The following is a 10,390-nucleotide window of genomic DNA, read 5'->3' as shown; positions in this document are numbered from 1 at the left end:
TAAGGAACAATTGAGTCTTAAAAAAATTTGCATTAATGCAGAGCTGTGATTATAAAAAAAAGCTTCTGGAATCAAAACCACTATTCTATAGAAATTCCTTTTTATTTACAGAAACTCCATGGTTACCTGGAATGATAGAAGAACTAATGCTACATAGCATTTTCTAAGTAACCAATGGCTATTAATGTCATTTCTTCATCCCATTCAGTGTATTTCTCCTGTCCCTCCCCTGCATTTCCAATTAAGGGGCTTGGGGAAACAAATGAATTGCACCTACAGCTCACAATTCAGACTAATATTGAACTGAGAGAAGCTCAATTAATTTTATTATTGTTCCCTCCCATATACACACATGCACACAACAAAATAGGACATATGATTTAACAAATGTAAATGCCTTTTCAGAGACAATGGCAAAAGGTAACTACAATGAGACCGCACAGGAAAGTGTAGGCAACACAATGACCACACATGTTTCTTACTGGGGAATCTCGTAGGACTAGGTCTATAGCAGAGACTACAGATAATTATGTGCCTTTAAAGATAAAGCACATTTAGGGATTGGGCAGCAGAGAGGTATGTAAACCCAGGATAAAGAAAGAAAAGCAACAAAGGAACCAATACCTTCATGAGCTTATTTGATTGGAGAAGGAAAGAACTTAGGAAAGTACAGTTGGAGAACAGGGCCTGCCTTGAGAAGTTGATAGATTTATGACTCTTTAGCCACATGAAGTTGTTAGATGATGCATTTCACATAGCATTGAGCATAATTGTAAATATAATAGAAAACCCAACAATAGTGTCTTAAAAGAATAAGGATGAATTTTTCTTATTGGAAGTTCGGAGGTTAGTAGTTGCTGGCTGTGGTTCAATACTTCAAATATGTAGGATCGATGTCTCTGTGATTCTCTTGGCCTTTCCTTCATGGTTCCAAGGTGGCTACTATAGCTCCTAGCATCACATCTGTATTTAAGACAAGAAGAAAGGAAAAGCAGTGTTGCAAGACATATTCGTCATGTTTTATTAGGAAAACAAAAGCTTATCTAGGGCCCTGCTCCATCACCACCCTCAGCACATATTCACTCACTGAACATTAATCTGAATTTTCACATCATTTCTATCTTCAGAAAAAGCTGGAAAAGTGAGTGGTTAACTTTCCCAGATTCTATAATAGAGATGGGAAGGGAAAAAGTGATTAGAAATGGGTGTTGGATCTATTGGTCTATTCGTCTGCCACAAGAAAGCTGGTCAATTATCTTCCATTTATCATTTAGATAACAAAAGTTTCAGTTGGATATAGAAAAAAAAATTGATTAAATGGGGTGACATTGGTTAATAAGATTATATAAGTTTCAAGTGTACAATATTATAATACATCATCTGTATATTGCATTGTGTGCTCATCACCCAAAGTTTAGTGTCCTTCTATCATCATATATTTAAACCCCTTTACCCTCTTCAACATCCCCCACACCACCTCCCTCTGTTAACCACCATACTGTAGTCTGTGTTAATTAATGAAAAAAGAATTTTTTTAACCCTCTAGTCAGATAGCGATTCCTCTATCCTTGAAAATCTCCCAAGTGAGAAATATTCAATATTACATGTCTTAGAAGATTTAGACATTCAGTTGCCTGAAGCCCGGATCAGGTGATTTCATTAGGTCTATGATTGCTTGATTTACTATTTCAAAGCTATACGTTTCCAACCTCTCAAAACACTGCAAAATACAAAACAATACAAGATGGTTATCCCCTCTTCATTGGTTCTTCTCTCCTCCATCTACTTCACTGGAAAACTTCCAAAAGTGCTTTGCTTTTAGAGGTTCTAAGGGTAATGCTATTCTTCTTATTCAAAACTAATTTCAGGTATGTCAAGAAATTAAAGAATTGTATAAATGAGGTGTCAGTAAAAGATCAGGAAATCAAGATTAGTTTTGTTTACCAAAATGTATTTGGATAAAGCTAAAAATTGATCTAAGACTCTATTGGGTAGATGTGAAGCAATTCCTTGAATATTATGTGGATATTTTACAGCAGAGTCACAAAACTTCCCTAGACATAATATTATACAAGATTATCTGTTATGCTTATTTCTTAAGTAAACACATTTGTAAATCACTTGGCAAATGTGTAGAGAGCCCAGGGTTCATTTCTGCTTCACATTGCGCTGTAGTCTTGGCTGCACCAGGTTCCATAATGGCAGCAACTAACCTTTTCCAGGCAATCCTTCATGCCCTGGAGCAAAGAAGACAATGTGCCATTGTGAACTTGCACAAGATTTGCAAATGTGATGCAATTTTGATGTACCAGTGGCCTGAACTTCACAAACCCACCCAAGATTCCGGTTTGCCTATACTTGTCAGCCAGAAAGCATGAGGAAGACTGAGGTCAAGTCCCTTTTCTTAACCATGTTTAAAGATGATATAAAAGATATTTTCTTCTCCTGTGGTCTTTTAAATGACCAGAATGAGAATTGAGACTGGTTTCACAATCAAACAAATTATCTCTTTCATGCACATTTATTTTTCTTACATTGCTAGATTAATTTAGGGAAACTTATTAGCTCTTAGTGCTTCTGTAGAGTTTTGATAGGTGAAAGCTTTTGTTTTCACCATGCACCAGGCTCTATGCAAGGCACACCATAAGTTATCTCAAATTCATTTCATCCATTCAACAGATTTTTATTGAGGTCCTACTTACAAGCTGGTGTTCTAAATGTTGGAGGTATATGCTATCATGAACCCTCACAACATTACAAAGTAGTTGTTGTTATTTACATTGTAAAAAGAAACTAGGGTCCAAAGAAAATAAACAACTTAAGGTCACACAGGCAGTCCTTGGCAAAGCTGGGTAGAAAGCCAGGTCTGTTTATTCTCTACTCCAGGTGTTTTACCTAGTATCATGCTGCCTTCCTGCTATCAACTGGCACTATCATAAAGGCCCATAATTGTAAATGCACAAACTCATTTTTGAGACTGCAATTCATGATCACTTATAGCTAATATGCCAAAATAGTTAACGCTCATGATATGAGAATGATAAAAAGGACTCTACCTTCGTTAACTTGGTATATAACTTCACTCAGTCCTTTCCTCCAGAAACTACTCATCTTCAAAATTTGGTTTCAGAAGCCCAAAGCCTTTAAGTTATAAGAAGTGATAATCCATACTTCCAGTAATTGTCCCCCAGGCTAGCCTGAGATTGGGTGTTATATGGGTCCTGGTAGGAATATCCTCAGAAGTGAGGAAAGAATCCCAAGTCTGCAGTCAGGAGCCAAGTTTCTGATCTGCTTATTTATCATCTGCATAACTTTAAGTTGTTTAAAGTCTGTATGCTTCAAGTTCAGGGGTGTGAGAAACAAATGAGATGACACATATGAGAGTGGTTTGAAATTGAAAAATATATAAAGGATGACCATTATCTAGCTTGCAAAACAGAAGAGACTGAAAAATAAAGGCAGCATGAAAGAATACTGCAGCTGAACTTTACAAAATTTCTAATAAAACATTTAATTAAAGATTCCAGGGAGGGATAAGGAAATTATACATTGTCTGTCACCCCTTTTTCTGGGTATCTGAGGTGTGAAGTTCTGAAGAGTGTTCATTCTTCTTAAGCATAAACACAACTGTTGTCAAGAATGGACTCATCTTGCCTCACCAATCTTCTAAAAAACAAGTGTAATAATTTAGCAGAGAAAGAAAGCTAGTGGTATCTCGATCACAGCTTCTGAACAGAAAGTTCACAGTGGATCAGACAAAAGTGGAGAGCAGGCAGCTGAGTTCCACTTGGTTGGTGAACACTAAATCATCTCCATGCATCACGGGCAAGAATCACAGGAGCAGGTTTTGAAGTGTCTTGAGGCCTAGAGAGACAGAAGGAAGGAAAGAGGATCAGAATGATTTGTGTTGGTCTAAAGCCCTCTGTAAAATGGTAAGAACTCTGATTCACCTCTCCAACCCAGAGATAGGGCACATCGCCCTAGCCCATTCTCTCTCACCTTCCCAAAGCACCTCTCCAAAACCCGAGTCTTCTTTATTCCTTTCTCTAATCACCCTACTCCACATTTCCGACCAACTCATTTGTCTCCATATTTTATACTGCTGTTTCTAACTTTCTTATAACTCTTACTTGGAGAGATCAGCCCTAAGTCAAAAGCACACATGGTGTCTTCTAGAGACTGCTTTACAAAGATGGAGTCATGTAATGCAAAAAAAAGTGCTAGCAGGAGGGGAGTGAGAGGAACTAGGCTTCTATTCTTGCATACTACAACATCTTGGGAAAGGCCTTTTATTTCCCTGAGCCTCAGTATCCACATCTATAAAAGTAGGAATTATCCTTGCTTGTTTGTTCCATACAAATTAAATGAGATGTTTGTGGAAAGGCTTGAAAACACTCTACAAATACAAACAGTCCCATTTTTCCCTCAATGATCTTATGACAAATGCAGTCATTCAGCAAATGATTACTGAGGATCTGTGATGGGCCACACTGGGCTTGGCTCTGGAGAAATAACAATAAACTTGGCATTTTCTCTGAGCTCAGAGAGCTCATCTGGGGGTGGGGTGCAGCAGCCTTACTGGGAAATTAAAATATACTCTACTAAATCTATAAATGAACATCAGAAAAGAGCTCAGCTCAGACCAAAGGGTTTTGTGGGGAGAGGGATAACAGAGGAGCTAAATCTGGAAGGATGGAAGAATTTGCTAGGAAAAGGAGAGGGCAGGGGTCATTCTAGGGTACAAAGACTAGAAAAATGAGAGCAAGAAAAGGATAGACTATAGCACATATTTCAGCTGGGACCTAAGGTGAAGGGAGTGGGGAAAGATGACACTCGAGGGACAGGAAGGAGGCATGCTACATGTTCACGATGGTATTTACATAGTGCTCATGAGGTGTTAGATACTTTTTTAGTATATCACATGTGTTAACACTTTTAATTCTCCCAATAATCCATGAAGTCAGTTCTGTTATTGCCCATTACTTATGGAAGAGGAAACTGAAGTTCAGAAGTTACTTACCCAAGATCTCACAACTGGAAAGTTTGCCAAGGAATTGGGTTTTGCCCTGAGAAATTGAGAAGCCACTAGGAGGTTTTCAGCAGGTTTTGAAAGACCAAGTCTTCTGGGATGGGATATATTATAAATGGAAATTTAAACTTAATGATAGATTATACTTAATGATCAATTAGCTTGGCTAATTTTGCTTTTCCTCCTTTTCCTAACAATCTTTTGTGAGAGATAAAAGAATCAGTGGACTTGAAAAATACAGAAACTAATGAATAAGACACAATATATACAAAAGACTTAAACTGTTTATGCTCCTTTTTTTAGTAATTTCATGTCTAAGAATTTATTCTAAGCAGATAGTTAAGCATACTGTTACACATACAATAGTGACATCCACCTGATGCTTGAGTACCACGTAATCTTTCTAAACAAATTATGTCTGGTTTATCACCACCAGCTAGGGTTGGTAGGAGGCTCAATCATTTTCCTGAGTTCTAGTTTTTCTCTTTCATCCCTTGGGATTATGGAGCATCCTTAGACCTAAGCAGTACAAGAATTTAGAAAAGGTGGTTCCTAGTTACTCTTTAGGCTTGATCCATATTGTATAGGCCAGTTCTTCTGCTGGTGACATGAAACTGGACCAAACTCAGTTACAGGACTATAGAGTAGACCTCAGGCATCCCCACAGTTCCCCATTTCAAGCTCTGCCATCTCCAGGGTGCCACCACCAGTTTCCTGCACCCTTTCTTCCTGAGAAATCTCCACCTCATTCCCAGCCTGGGAATATCCCACCCTTCTGCTTCTAAACTGGCCCTTTTCCCTCTTGGCTCTAGAAGTTTGAAGCCTCTAACCCTTTCCTATCTAGAACTCCCAGTTGACTCACCTCCCTGAGCATACACTTTTGGAAATGAGGGACTGTTGTCTTGCCCCTGGGACCAAGGAAAGTCCAGATGGTGACGACTCAAAGCCCCATGTGGATCATTGGGACAAGAAGGAAAGAAAGACGTATTGTTTTATAATAAACCTATAACCTAGAAAATCCAGTTTATTCTTAATGTATTCTGTCACATTCAATTTTTAATGTCATCCAATTACACCTAAAATAGTGTAACTCTGGAAAAACTTAACTATCCCACTAGTGGGGTTGTATATTGGAATAATATACAACAATTAAAGAGCTCTGTTTTTAAAGGCTATTCCAGTGATTTGGAAACATACTCTTGATACACGCATTTTTTAAAAGTAAGTTACAAAGCAGTATATGCAATTTATGTCCAATCTTTACAATTTATTTACATACATACACAATTGTATCATAAACAATCAGTGCTTATCTCTAGTAGTGACATAATGATTGAGTTTTATTTTCCTTTCCATACTTCTGTGCATTTTCCCAATTTATTTCACATAATTGCATTACTTTTATAATGATGCACAGTGCACAGTGCAATGATGGTGTGTGTGTGTGTGTGTGTGTGATTGGCTTATGTTCTGGTCATTCAGGTGAAATAGTGACCTATCTTGGTAGACTTACTTGCTGGGAATAGGAAGTTAACATGTTAGGCCTCAAAACAAATAGCAATAAATTTAAGAAGACGAATCAAATCAAGTGTCTTCTCTGATCACAATGATATGAAACTAGAAATCAACTACAAGAAAAAAAAACTAGAAAATACACAAACACATAGAAGCTAAGTAACATGCTACTAAACAATGAATGGATTAACAATGAGATCAAGGAAGAAATCAAAGGATACCTAGAGACAAATGAAAATGAAAACACAATGACTCAGAATCTATGGGACATAGAAAAGCAGAGGGAAATTCATAGCAATAGAGCCCTATCTCAAGAAACAAGAAAAATCTCAAATGAACAATCTAACTTTACACTTAAAAGAACTAGAAAAAGAACAGCGAACAAAACCCAAAGTGAGTAGAAACTAGGAAATAATAAAGATCAGAGCAGAAATAAATGAAATAGAATCTAGAGAAACAATACAAAAAATCAGTGAAACCAAGAGCTGGTTCTTTAAAAGAATAAACAAAATTGACAGGCCCTTAACCAGACTCATCAAGGAAACTAAAGAGAGGACCCAAATAAATAAAATCAGAAATGAAAGAGAAATAACTACAGACTCCACAGAAATACAAAAGATTATAAGAAAATACTATGAGCAATTGTATGCAATGAATTGGACAACGTGGAAGAAATAGATACATTCCTAGAAACATACAATCTCCCAAGACTGAGTCAGGAAGAAACAGAAAATCTGAACCGACCAATTATCACCAACGAAATCTGATTGGTAATAAGAAAAAACTCCCAAAAAACAAAAGCCCTGGACTGTATGGCTTCACAGGTGAATTTTACCAAATATTCAAAGAAGAATTAACACCTATTCTTCTCAAACTATTCCAAAAATTTCAAGAGAAAGAAAGTCTTCCTAATTCTTTTTACAGAGCCACCATTCTCCTGATTCCAAAACCGGACAAAGACATCACAAAAAAGGAAAACTACAAGCTAATATCACTAATGAACATTAATATAAAATCCTCAAATTATTAGCAAACTGAATTCAACAAGACATAACAATATCATACGCCATGATAAAGTTGGATTTCTTCCTGGGATGCAAGATTGGTTCAATATCCATAAATCAATTAATGTGATACACCACATTAGCTAATTAAAAGATAAAAATCACATGGTAATATCAATAGATGCAGAAAAAGCATTCAATATAATCCAGCATCCATTTATGATTTAAAAAAAAAAAAACCAGCAATGTGGTAATAGTGAGAACATGCCTCAACCTAATAAAGGCCAATATGACAAACCTACAGCTAACATACTGACTGGGGAAAGGCTTAAAGTGTTTTCCTTAAGATCAGAAACAAGACAAGGATGCCCATTTTAACCACTTCTATTTAATATGGTATTGGACAATACTATCAGACAAGATAAAAGGGATCCAAATTGGAAAGGAAGAAGTAAAACTCATTTGCAGATGACATGATACTATATAGAGAGAACCCTAAAGTCTCCACAAAAAAAACCATTAGAACTGATCAATGAATTTGGTAAAGTAGCAGGACACAAAATTAATATTGAGAAGATGGCTGCATTTTTATACACAATGATGAACTTCAGAAAGAGAAATGAAGAAAACAGTACCATTTACAATTGCCCCAAGAACAATAAAATATCTAGGAATCAAATTAACCAAGGTGGTAAAAGACCTATTCTTGGAAAATTATAAGTCACTGAAGAAAGAAATTGAAGAACATACAAATAATTGGAAGCATATACCATGCTCATGAGTAGGAAAAATCAACATTGTTAAAATGGCCATACTACCCAAAGCAATCTATATAGATTCAATGCAATCCTTATTAAAATACCAATGGCATTTTTCACAGAACTAGAACAAATAATCCAAAAATTTATATGGAACCATAAAAGATCCCAAAGAGCCACAGAGATCTTGAGAAAGAACAAAGTTGGAGGTATCACACTACCTGATATCAAACTATAGTAATCAAAACAGCATGGTACTGGCATAAAAGCAGATACATAGATCAATGGAGCAGAATAGAGAGCCCAGACATAAATTCACACCCATATGGTCATTTAATCTATTAAAAAGGAGGTAAGAATATACAATGGAGTGAAGATGGTCTCTTCAACAAATGGTGCTGGGAAAACTGAATGGATACATGCAAAAAAATGAAACTGTGCCATCTTTTTATACCATATATAAGAATAAACCCAAAATGTATTAAAGACACGTGTAAAACCCCAAACCATAAAACTTCTAGAAGAAAACATAGTAAAATTACTGATATTGCTATCAGTAATTTTTTTCTCACATATTTCCTCAGGCAAGGGAAGCAAAAGAAAAAATAAGTGTCAAACTACAATTTTTTTTGCACAGCAAAGGAATTCATCAGCAAAGTGAAAAGAAAAACTACTGAATGGGAGAAGGTATTCATATATGATATATCTGATAAGGGGTTGATATCCAAAATTTATAAAGAACTTATATAACTCAATAACAACAAAACAAACAATCCAACTAAAAAATGGGCAGAAGACCTGAATAGATATTTCTCCAAAGAGGAAATATAGATGGCCAATAGACATATGAAAAGATGCTCAAGATCAATAATCATCAGAGAAATGCAAATTTAACCACAGTGAGATATCAACTCCCACCTGTCAGAATGATCATCATCAATAAAGCAACAAACAATAAGTGTTGGTGAGGATGTGGAGAAAAGAGAACTCTCATACAGTTGATGGGATTGCAAGCTGGTACAGCCGCTATGGAAAACAGTTTGGAGGTTCCTCAAAAAATTAAAAATAGAACTACCATATGACCCAGCAATTGCACATCCAAGGAAAATCAAAACACTAATTTGTAAAGATCTATGCACCCCTATGTTCACCACAGCACTATTCACAAGAGCCAAGATATAGAAGCAACCTGAGTGCCCATCGATCTACAATTGGATAAAGAAGTTATGATTCATATATACAATGGGCTATTACTCAGCAATAAAAAATGAAATCTTACCATTTGCAATGGCATGGATGAACCTTGAGGGTATTATGCTGAGTGAAATAAGTCAGACAAAGATAAATACCTTATGATTTCACTTATATGTGAAATTTAAGGAAAAGAAGGAACAAACTAAATGAAAACAGACTCACAGATACAGAGGACAATCCGATGATTGCCAGAGGGCTGTCCTCTGTATCTGTGAGGTTGGGTGAAAAAGGTGAAGGGATGAAGAAGTACAAATTAGTAGTTACAAAATAGTATGGGGATGTAGAGTACAGTATAGCGAATATAGTCAGTAGTATTATAATGGCTGTGTGTACAGCCAGATGGGTGCTAGATTAATTGGGGGGAATCATTTCATAAACTACATAAATTTCTAACCAATTTACTGTATACCTGAAACTCATATAAAATTTTTTTAAAAGAATTTGAAAATGGAATAACTGAAAAGCAACATGTAAAATATAGAAGGGGCAGGACAAAAACTTAAACATTTATCAGGACAATAGTACTGTAGTATTTTTTTAACATTCTTTTTGTTTCTCCTTTAGATGTAATAAGTGACACAAAAATATATTTTATTTAGACCCAAATCAGCTCTTGGGCATTGCACAACTTTCAGAAATAGGCTTGATGTTTGAATATCTTTGTTGGATGGTAGAGCTTTAATTAATTCACTGTGTGATTGGGAACAACTCAGCAACTTCTCTGGACTTTAATTTCTTCGTCTTTCCTTTTTACTCTATTTAACAATTGCTTCAATAGCACCTACTACATGCCAGCCACTCTCTTTAGTGTTTTTGCAAATATTAACTAA

General features: G+C 36.0%; 1 long non-coding RNA gene across 2 annotated transcripts in view; it reads right to left on the bottom strand.

The window, feature by feature from the left end:
- Window positions 1-298: 298 nt before the first annotated feature.
- Window positions 299-10,390, bottom strand: part of LOC112477655 — a 63,948-nt gene continuing 53,856 nt past the window's right edge. Inside the window, exons 2-3 of one of the 2 annotated variants that reach the window (XR_003045552.1) lie at window positions 3,057-3,864; window positions 299-963 (exon numbers count right to left, since the gene is read on the bottom strand). This is a non-coding gene — a long non-coding RNA (uncharacterized LOC112477655). Of the gene's footprint in view, window positions 964-2,099; window positions 2,238-3,056; window positions 3,865-10,390 lie in introns of those variants that run through there. The other variant, XR_003045551.1, reaches the window with a different exon arrangement.

This window comes from Pteropus alecto, unplaced genomic scaffold (genome assembly GCF_000325575.1).
Source record: "Pteropus alecto unplaced genomic scaffold, ASM32557v1 scaffold121, whole genome shotgun sequence".
NCBI lineage: Eukaryota > Metazoa > Chordata > Mammalia > Chiroptera > Pteropodidae > Pteropus > Pteropus alecto.
Note: the sequence above shows the minus strand (reverse complement) of the source record. Positions and strands in the feature narration are given on the sequence as shown.